This window comes from Arachis ipaensis, chromosome B01 (genome assembly GCF_000816755.2).
Source record: "Arachis ipaensis cultivar K30076 chromosome B01, Araip1.1, whole genome shotgun sequence".
Classification (NCBI taxonomy): Eukaryota; Viridiplantae; Streptophyta; class Magnoliopsida; order Fabales; family Fabaceae; genus Arachis; species Arachis ipaensis.
The window spans coordinates 43,143,587-43,152,452 of record NC_029785.2 but is presented as its reverse complement, the minus strand read 5'-3'; the positions used below and the strand labels follow the sequence as shown (position 1 = coordinate 43,152,452).

Sequence of the window (8,866 nt, the reverse complement as noted above, 5' to 3'; positions counted from 1 at the left end):
TCAAAAATCAAAAAGAAATTAATTTTTTTTTCAAAAAGATTTGTTTAGTTAATTTTTGTTAACTACACCATCCCCACAATATTAGCAACAAAAATAGTTTTGTAATTACAGTATCAAAAATTAACATTAACAAAAAATTAAAAATTTAAATATGTGAGATGTCTAAAAAATTAAAGAATTTATTTTCTTTGTCTTATTCTTCTGCCATTTCTTTTCTTCCTTCTTATTTTTGTTTTCTTTTTATCCTTTCTCCCTTCTCTCTATGAATCCAACTTGCACTTTATCACACTAGAGTTATATGAAACCATTACCCACAATATTGCTAGTCATGGAACACGCACTACAACATTTTTGAACTATTGCAACATGTGCGATAAATAACACTTAAAAAGTGTTGTCTAAAGTGATTAAAAGCATCACTTAAAATTTATTGCAAAAAAATAAGGCTAATACAACACTTTGTTAATAAGTGTTATTTTTGATCAATTTAAAAACATATAAAAAATGTTGCTTTAGTAAATTAAACAAACAACATTTATAATATTTATATATTACTCTTTATAAGAGTTGCTTTTAAATATATAATAAACTTGTGATGAAAAGCGTTGCTTAAATTTTTTTCATCCAAATTTTAATTCCCCCCAAAACCAAAAGCAGGAAAGAAAACACAAGCAATAACTGATTCATCACCTCCTCACTCCTGTTAGTCTATTACTTAGAAACAGAACTCAAATCCTACTATTTTAGAATCAAAATCCTAACCCCCAACCCTAGCTCAATTTTCCCAATTTGACGACATTGACTCGCGTTTTGCGTTCCTTTCTCTCGCCATTGTCCTGGAAGGTTCTTTCGAGTGGATGCGCCAGCTCCATGGAGGCTTGCTCGGGCGGCGCGTGTGAGTTTCATGGTTGATTGCAGAGGCACGTTGGTCTCCGTTCTCTCCCAAACGAACGCTTGGATGGCGTTCAGAATCAAAATCATGAATAACCCCTAATTCCCTAATCCCATCCCTAACACAATTTCCCCAATTTCACAACACTGATGCGTGCATTCTGCGTTTCTCTCTGCTCTGCCGAGTTCTGCTCTACTCCGCCGTGTTCTTCTGCTCCACCGTGTTCTTCTCCTTGCATCGAGTTCTGATTTGCTCCACCATGTTCTTCTGCTCGGGCCGAGGTTTGCTCTGCTCTGCTATGTTCTTTTGCTCGCACCTTGTTCTTCGTTCTCTCGCGCTGAGTTCTGCTCCACTCCTCCGTATTCTGAATTGGGAGAAGTAGTTCCTTATACAAAAATAGTGAGAAATGTGACCTTGTTTTTCTTTTCCTTAATGTTTCAGGAATTTCATGTAACTCAATTAGATTACAGAAAGGCTATTTGCAGATAAATATGAGGTATGTTCCTTTTGTCTTTAAATATGTCATTTAATTTTAAGTTTAAGAAATTGGAAGAATAAACTCTCAATTGCTGCTATTTTATAGGCAGAGTTGTTAAGCAAGAAATATGAGGAGAAGTACAAACATTGTAGCGGAAATAACATCCAAATTGATTGTTGAATAAGCTAAATTTCGTGATATACAGGTAATTAGAAATTTGCATTATTATTTGGCAAATAGTAAAAGGATTTTAGGGAAGAATGAATTGTTATTAGCATTGCTTAATGGATATAAAGGTAATTATAAAGGTAAGAAGAATGAGATTTTGCAGCGGGAAGTGAGAGAAGAAAAAGATTTTTCTGTGGTATGAGGTTCTTCTTGTGAGGATTTTGCTCCTACTTAATTGGTCTACTTAAAGAGCTTTTGTTTTTAGTAATTAACTGTGTGGGATTGGCTTGGTTTTTTCTAGTTTTGAAATTTTGCTGAAAATGAAGCTTTCTTTAGCTGATTTTTGTCCTGTACCTCCTGAAGGTATGTTATGTAGACACTCTTGTTTGCATATTCTTCTTCATTGTTCATCTCCCTTTCTATTCTTCACTGTTTTGGAGCTAGTTATTGTTGCATACCAGTGTTAAGGGATGAAAATTCTATTCTCTTTTAGATCTTGATGGACTTTGGTTGCTGAGAATTTTGTTTCTCTAACGTGATTTGGTTTGATTTGTTGAGCACCAAGCCTTTTATTATTTATTAAGATCATGGTTTTGCTAATGAATGTACTAAAATTAGTTAGTGCTCTTGATGAATTTAGGTGGCAGTTATGAATATTCTGTTGGATATTTATCACATTGTGATGGCTGTTATTAAGATCATTGGTTAATGTACTAACTGAAAATATTTCACTTGAAGATTTGAAAACAGAAAATTAGAATCTGCTGAATATGAAAGTTTGCTGGAAATCCAAGAATTTAAAATAGAAAATAATTGTGGAAGGATTAATGACAGAGAAAGGAGAAGCTAGAAAGGAGAAGTTAAGGAGTGAAGGAAAAGAGAAAAATGTTAGAATAGGATAGAGCTATAATATACCTTCTGATTTACCCAAATAAAATAAAATAAATAGCTCGTTATGAAATAATGCAAATGTCCTAAATTGGATTCTGTTACAAATATTAGGACATTTAAATATATGACATATGAGTAACTTTATATGAATAAGGTATATTATATTGATACATGAAGAAATAAAAAAAAAGGGGGGGATTATAGCCAGATTTTAACACCTTTTGATTGGGGGATCACAGTTTGAATGGGCTTGGCAGCACCCTGTCGAATCCTTGCCTGTAAGGAAGGCAGCTGCAAAATTTAAATCTCTTTCGGGAGTTGCCAATAAGATCAAACTCGCATACATAATTCTCACCTACCATCTTGGCAGAGGTATGGTCTTTATTTCTTTATTGAGTTTGGAATGAAATTCTCTTTTTGTTGGGCAATGGAGTGAATTATATACTGAGTTTACTGACAATATTGTGTATGAATGGTCACAGCATGAATATGACAGTGAACTTCTCCACAAAGTATATGAAACATTGTGCTGGTTGCCCAAGCTTGCCAGAGCACACGACGATTGAGATGGGCGAAATGGATCGGATGAACTCCCATGTTATACTGGGAGAATTGATGGTTTGGTATCAGATAATGATGACATTGATGAAGGAGAGTTTGGTAAAAATAATAGTAATGAATATACCAAAATCAGTTAGTGCTTGTTTGGATTTGTTTGCATGTCCCTAATGGATATTTGGTATATGAGTTATATAGAAAATGAAATTGGTTAGAATAATCATGCTTCTCACTATAGAAAATGAAATTACTGCTTAATTAATTCTAGTCCTGTAAAATCACTACAATGTTTCATTGTTATGATATATTTATCTGCCTATGATTTAATCACTAAATGATGCTAGTTGAGTTTTTAATATCTATTTTAATTAGAATTTCATTAGTTATTAAGGTTTTATCTCTTTTTTGAATTTCATCACCTTTTGTTTGTTCTCAGAGCTATACTACTGGAAATGCAATTCCAAGTCTTTTTAAAAATGTGGAGAAAGTATTTCTCAAAAAGTATTGGGCCAAATGAAAAGCAGACCATACTGGTCGAAGGTAAATCTAATTTATCATACAATGCAATTTACACCAGGGCTAGCTGATATTAATTTTTCTTCTGCATTAAATTTTAGATCCTAAGCCATACAATGCAATTTACACCAGACCGCTTGTGGCATGATTTGTTTCCTTCTCAATAGAAAGTATTATTTAGAAACCCCCTCTTTCCAAGCCTCTTGGCTCTACTTTCTAAAGCCCCACATAGTGAAGTAAAAAAGTCTAACTTGTTGATTCTGACTATGCCTAACAATTTTTTATTCAAGATGATGTATATTTGTGCCTCACAAATTAAGAGAGGTACGTAGTAGGCTGGCAAATTGGTAAGTCTTTCAATTATTGAGACCTTGTTATTATCTTGAAAGCTTTGGACAGATGAAGCTTGGATTACTAATTTACAGATTTTACTGTAATGAATGGATTTAGGTTATTTATCTATTTCTTCCATGCTGTCAGGTCCTGTCTCCATTAAAGGATGGAATTGTTGCAGATTGGGACATTGTTGACAACATATGGGATCATGCCTTCAGGTTGGTATTGATTATCCAATCAGTCTTTGATCTGTGTAGCATAGTTGTTAGACTTGAATCACCAAAATTTTCTTTTTATCCCTTTCTCTGCTCATACCTATCATTAATATTCATTTTGTAGTCTGTGGACATGATAATTCTTAGGTTAAGCATGCTAATAAATAAATCATAACAAAGCAGGGAAGAGATTGGTTTATCAGGAGATGGTCAAAATAGTGGAAGAAGCCGTTTGACAGAGTGCCAAGAGTTTGAAATATGTGTAGCCTAGTGAAAAACTTGTATAAATAGGAGCTAGCTACTAAGAAAAAGTTGAAACAGGGGTGGGTGGGGGCTTGTATTTGGCAGACCAGCAATTGTGAACTAGCTTTTGACCTTTTTCATATGACCACAGAAGATTGAGAACTTAATTGGTAGGGACAGAGGGCTTTGAAGTTCCTCTATGTCGTACCAATTATGGCTTTTAGAGTAAGAAGGATATATTTGCAATGGATATTGACATACCAGAAATTTAGACTCGTTGATTCAATTGGTGGAAGAGGTGGTTGTGAGGATAAAACAGAGGCTTACCAAAGTGAGGCTAAGGTTTGGTGTTTTTAGGTGAGAAAATTGAAATTTTGTGAGTGATATATGCAGAGGGGAGAATAGTAATAAATAACAAAGAAAATTAATAAAGTAATCATGTGACTTTGATCCATAAAATAAGTGCTCTGATTGCTTCCATTGAACTGCATTGGATTATTGTTTTCTTTTATATACAGTTGTTTTATTTTATGGCATATGTTGCTGGAGTTTATAATTGTAATGATGCTTGGGCAGCTCATGGTGATTCTGTCTATCATCCAAAATATTTAATATTTTTTATTCTAAAGCAATATTTCAATTATTAAGACCTTGTTATTCGAATTGTCTTTTTCTTGGTATGTTTCCTTATATGATTATTATCAATGCTTCTTACACATAGGCAATCAAGGCAATTGATTAAGTTAATTAATAATGTGTTTGTGGTTCAAACTCGAGCTTTTATGTTTCTTTTCATGCATAACACTTCCAGTGCTAATGTAGGTGTTAATATAGGTGTTTCTTTTTTTTTTCTTGAAGGAGATTGATAAAAAATATTTGCGGATCTTTAGTGAACACTAAGTATAAATTGTGCATATATAGCAAATTGTTGCGGCATCACCTCGTAAGATATTTCTATCTTATACTTATTTTCTTTTATATGTTTATGTTATTTTTTTGCACTTTTTTTATGTATATTGTTCTATTCAGAGTTAGAATTAAAAAAAATAGTTGGAATTACTAACATAACTTCTCCCCCCGGATTTGGCCACTTAGAAGGAGTTTTTTAGATCTATTTATTACTTTTATATCTATAGTATTTAATATCATAAAGAAATTTTTATTATAATTTTTTGGTTTTAATGATAAGTTGTTTATTTTTTGTTGTGTATTATTTGCAGATTTAGCATATGGAACAAGTGAAACATGGATATAAAATATGCAAGTAGATTGACATCTTTTTGATAAATATTAATTACTATTTTGTTATGATAATTATTGTTAGCCAAGAATTTTATTATTTTGTTAAAAATTATTGATGAACATGAATTTGAAATACTAATTGAACTTTTTAATATCTATTTTAATTAGAATTTTATTATTAGTTGTTTTATCTTTTTTATAATTTTTTTCTATTGTGCACAAATTTATTTATTAATTAAAATAATTACACATGTATGAACAAAAAAAATTTATTGTAAATTTTATTTTTTTGTATTTTATTACAAAAATAATTTTTATTTTTATCAAAAAGGTAACCTTTTTATTAATTGCATATTTTGAATATTAGACAATACTTGTATGGTTGCATATCTAAAAGAAAAAGCAACACTTGTATAGGTTGCATATCCAAAAGAAAAGGCAACACTTGTATAGGTTGCATATCCAAAAGAAAAGGCAATACTTTAAATGGTTGCATATTCAAAACTAATAGGCAACACTTCAAAGGATTGCAAATTTCAACTTATAAGCAACACGTAAAAGAGTTGCATTTTATTGTAAATAGGCAACACTTTTTAGTAGTGACCAAAATATGAGAGAAGAGACAACACTGCAAAAGTGTTGTCTCAAACACACATTTGAAGTGTTGTTGTTTTTTAACCAAAGACAACACTTACCAAGTGTTGCTCTCAAAAGCGTTGCTTTTGAAACAAAAAAGTGTTGCCTTGATCTAAGGCAACGACCGCATATGCAACGCCGCCTAAAAACGTTGCCTTAGGTCCAAAAGTGTTGCCATGGATCAAAAGCAACCTTTTGTCAGCTTTTAGGAAATACTTTTTAAATGTTGCCACAACCTGAAAATGTTGTAGTGACGCATGAAATTAGGGGTGCACATAGCCTAGCCCGGATCGAAGATTCGACCGAATTCGAGTACTGTGTGACTAATTTGGTGTGATTTTATCGGGTCTAGGGTCGGGTAAAAGTTTTAAAAATAGACTCAGTTATTGTTTAAGGTCGAATCCAGATCAAGGCGAACCCGACTTTATCTGACTCATGTGTACCTTAAAGGGACTAAAAAAGATAGAGTAAATAGATATTTCTAATCATGAAAGATTGGAACGTGGATAAAATTAACCACAAAAAATTAAAACTAAATTTGTACCCATAAAAGAAAAGTTTTTTCCGACAAAAATGACCAATCATTTAATTTTTATTAAATCCATTAAAAAATTAATTAAAATACCTAAACTACCCCTATCTTATTATCTTTTTTCTCTTCCATCTTTACCTCGTCTTTACATCTAATATCGCCATTGTTAACCACCTATTCTTAATTTCTTCCTTTCCCTTTTTCGATTAGCTTTTCCTCAAATACTTTCTAATTGTTACAACTTCAAATTCACAAACACCCCATGGAACAAGCACTCAAGACAATAACATATATAGAGGCAATCATCACAAAATTGCCGAGTCAGAAGCTTCGAACCTTGTTCCCTGCTCAAACTCCAAAACTCAGATGCCAAGTGTTCTTTTTTATTGCAAAGCTTTCACCTTTTTTCAATTGGGTCTTTAGATTTGAAATCGGATTTAAATACGATGAAGCCAAAGCAATAGGGTCGTGGATTGGAGCATATGCGAGCGAGCGAAGCCAAGCGCGTTCTTTAATGACTAACAACCATGCGGGAACGCTGGAACTGTATAAAGGGACGTGCTAGGGTTTTGGAATATGACGACGGCGTTTGGAGGCTTCCTCGACGGCGGTTTTCTTCGCCTCCAGGGTGGTAGCGGCATCGGTGAATGTACATTCCTAAAAACTTATTTCCCTCTTTACTTGTATTTGTTGCTGTGTTATGTTGACATGATGGTGGTTTGCGGTGGTATGAGTGTGGAAGACGGTGATGTTAAAAATTTGAAAAAGAAGAGGTAATTTAAAAAGTTGAAGATAATAAAATAGATAAGGGTAGTTAGGGTATTTTAATTGATGTTTTAATGGATTTAATAAAAATTTAATGATTGGTCATTTTTATCGAAGAAAACTTATCTTTTATGGATACAATTTTAGTTTTAATTTTTTATGGTTAATTTTGTCAGCGTCTGAATTTTTTATGGTCAAAAATGGTTATTTATTCAAAAAAGATATATATATTTTAAATTAATACCATTATGTTATATTAATTATAAGTTTATTATTTTATTTTTAATCACATTTGTTGAACTAGAAAATAGATCAAATAAACATTAAATAAGAATTTATGGATAAATTCAAGTTCAGGTATGGTTATCAACTTCTTTGTAACAAGTATTTTTTTTTTTCTTTATAAATGAGTGCATCATAATTTTTTGATATAAAATTTATCAAGACCAAGACTTTACCCGGTTGAAATCCGATTTTAGTGTGGTCCGAAAATAGTGTAATTTTATCGGGTCTAAAGTCGAATAAAAATCTCAAAAATAAACCCAATTATTATTTAGAATCGAATCCGAATCAAAACAAACCCAATTTTATCGGACCATATGCACTCCTACATGAAGTATTGGAAAAATTCGTCCCCAATAATTTAAAGAACGTATCAGCATAATCAATTCACTCTTGATAAATTATTAGAACATGGCAGAAGGTGAATTTGTTCCCGACAAATTCTCAAAAATATCATAATTTCGTAAAGCAAGAAATTGCATATTTGTTTTTATAAAATTCACAAAATACACAATTATATACAAATTAATTTTTGAATATAAAATACTTTCAAGATTATTTTTTCTATAAAAACATTCTATTTTTATTAAATTAATTTTTGAATAAAAAATGCTTTAAATATTATTTTTTTCTATAAAACATTCTATTTTTGTATTCTTAATTGGATTATATTTTTTGTTTTATCTTGTCTATGTACTTTTATTTTATTTTAGACAGGCTATGTATTTTTACTTTGTTCTATCTACCAATCACCGTGGTTGGAGATTTTTTCCATCTCAATATCTTATCCGAGTAGTGCCTCACGCAAGAAGAAAAACAAAATTATAGTTTTCTGCCTTGTCAAGATCCAAGGAGACATTTTTATTTTCCGCAAATGATAGTGAATTAGTGATTGGGCCAAGCGAATTGATAAAGAGGCCATCGGCGCACCCAAGACGTGTTAAAAAGTTAAATGAAGGGGAAGTAAATTAGTTTAATTTAACCAAATTTAGTAGGTGTTATGGATCCGGTACTCGGATCCCGGACCCAAGGATTAGACCCGAATTCGGCTTCACGGGTCGAAACTGCCTCTCTCTTCTAGAAGGCCCGAAATCGGTCCTCTAGAATTCCTA

General features: G+C 32.0%; 1 long non-coding RNA gene across 7 annotated transcripts; it reads left to right on the top strand.

Moving 5' to 3' along the window:
* Positions 625 to 5,695, top strand: LOC107629793. 7 transcript variants are annotated; one of them, XR_002360648.1, is made up of 9 exons: positions 627 to 1,173; positions 1,334 to 1,388; positions 1,476 to 1,575; positions 2,669 to 2,801; positions 2,912 to 3,089; positions 3,424 to 3,527; positions 3,794 to 4,057; positions 5,156 to 5,240; positions 5,518 to 5,695. It is a non-coding gene; the product is annotated as an uncharacterized LOC107629793 (long non-coding RNA). The 7 variants fall into 7 exon arrangements; XR_002360653.1 differs by having other exon boundaries at positions 628 to 1,173; positions 3,984 to 4,057; XR_002360652.1 differs by having other exon boundaries at positions 626 to 1,173; positions 2,912 to 3,527; positions 3,984 to 4,057.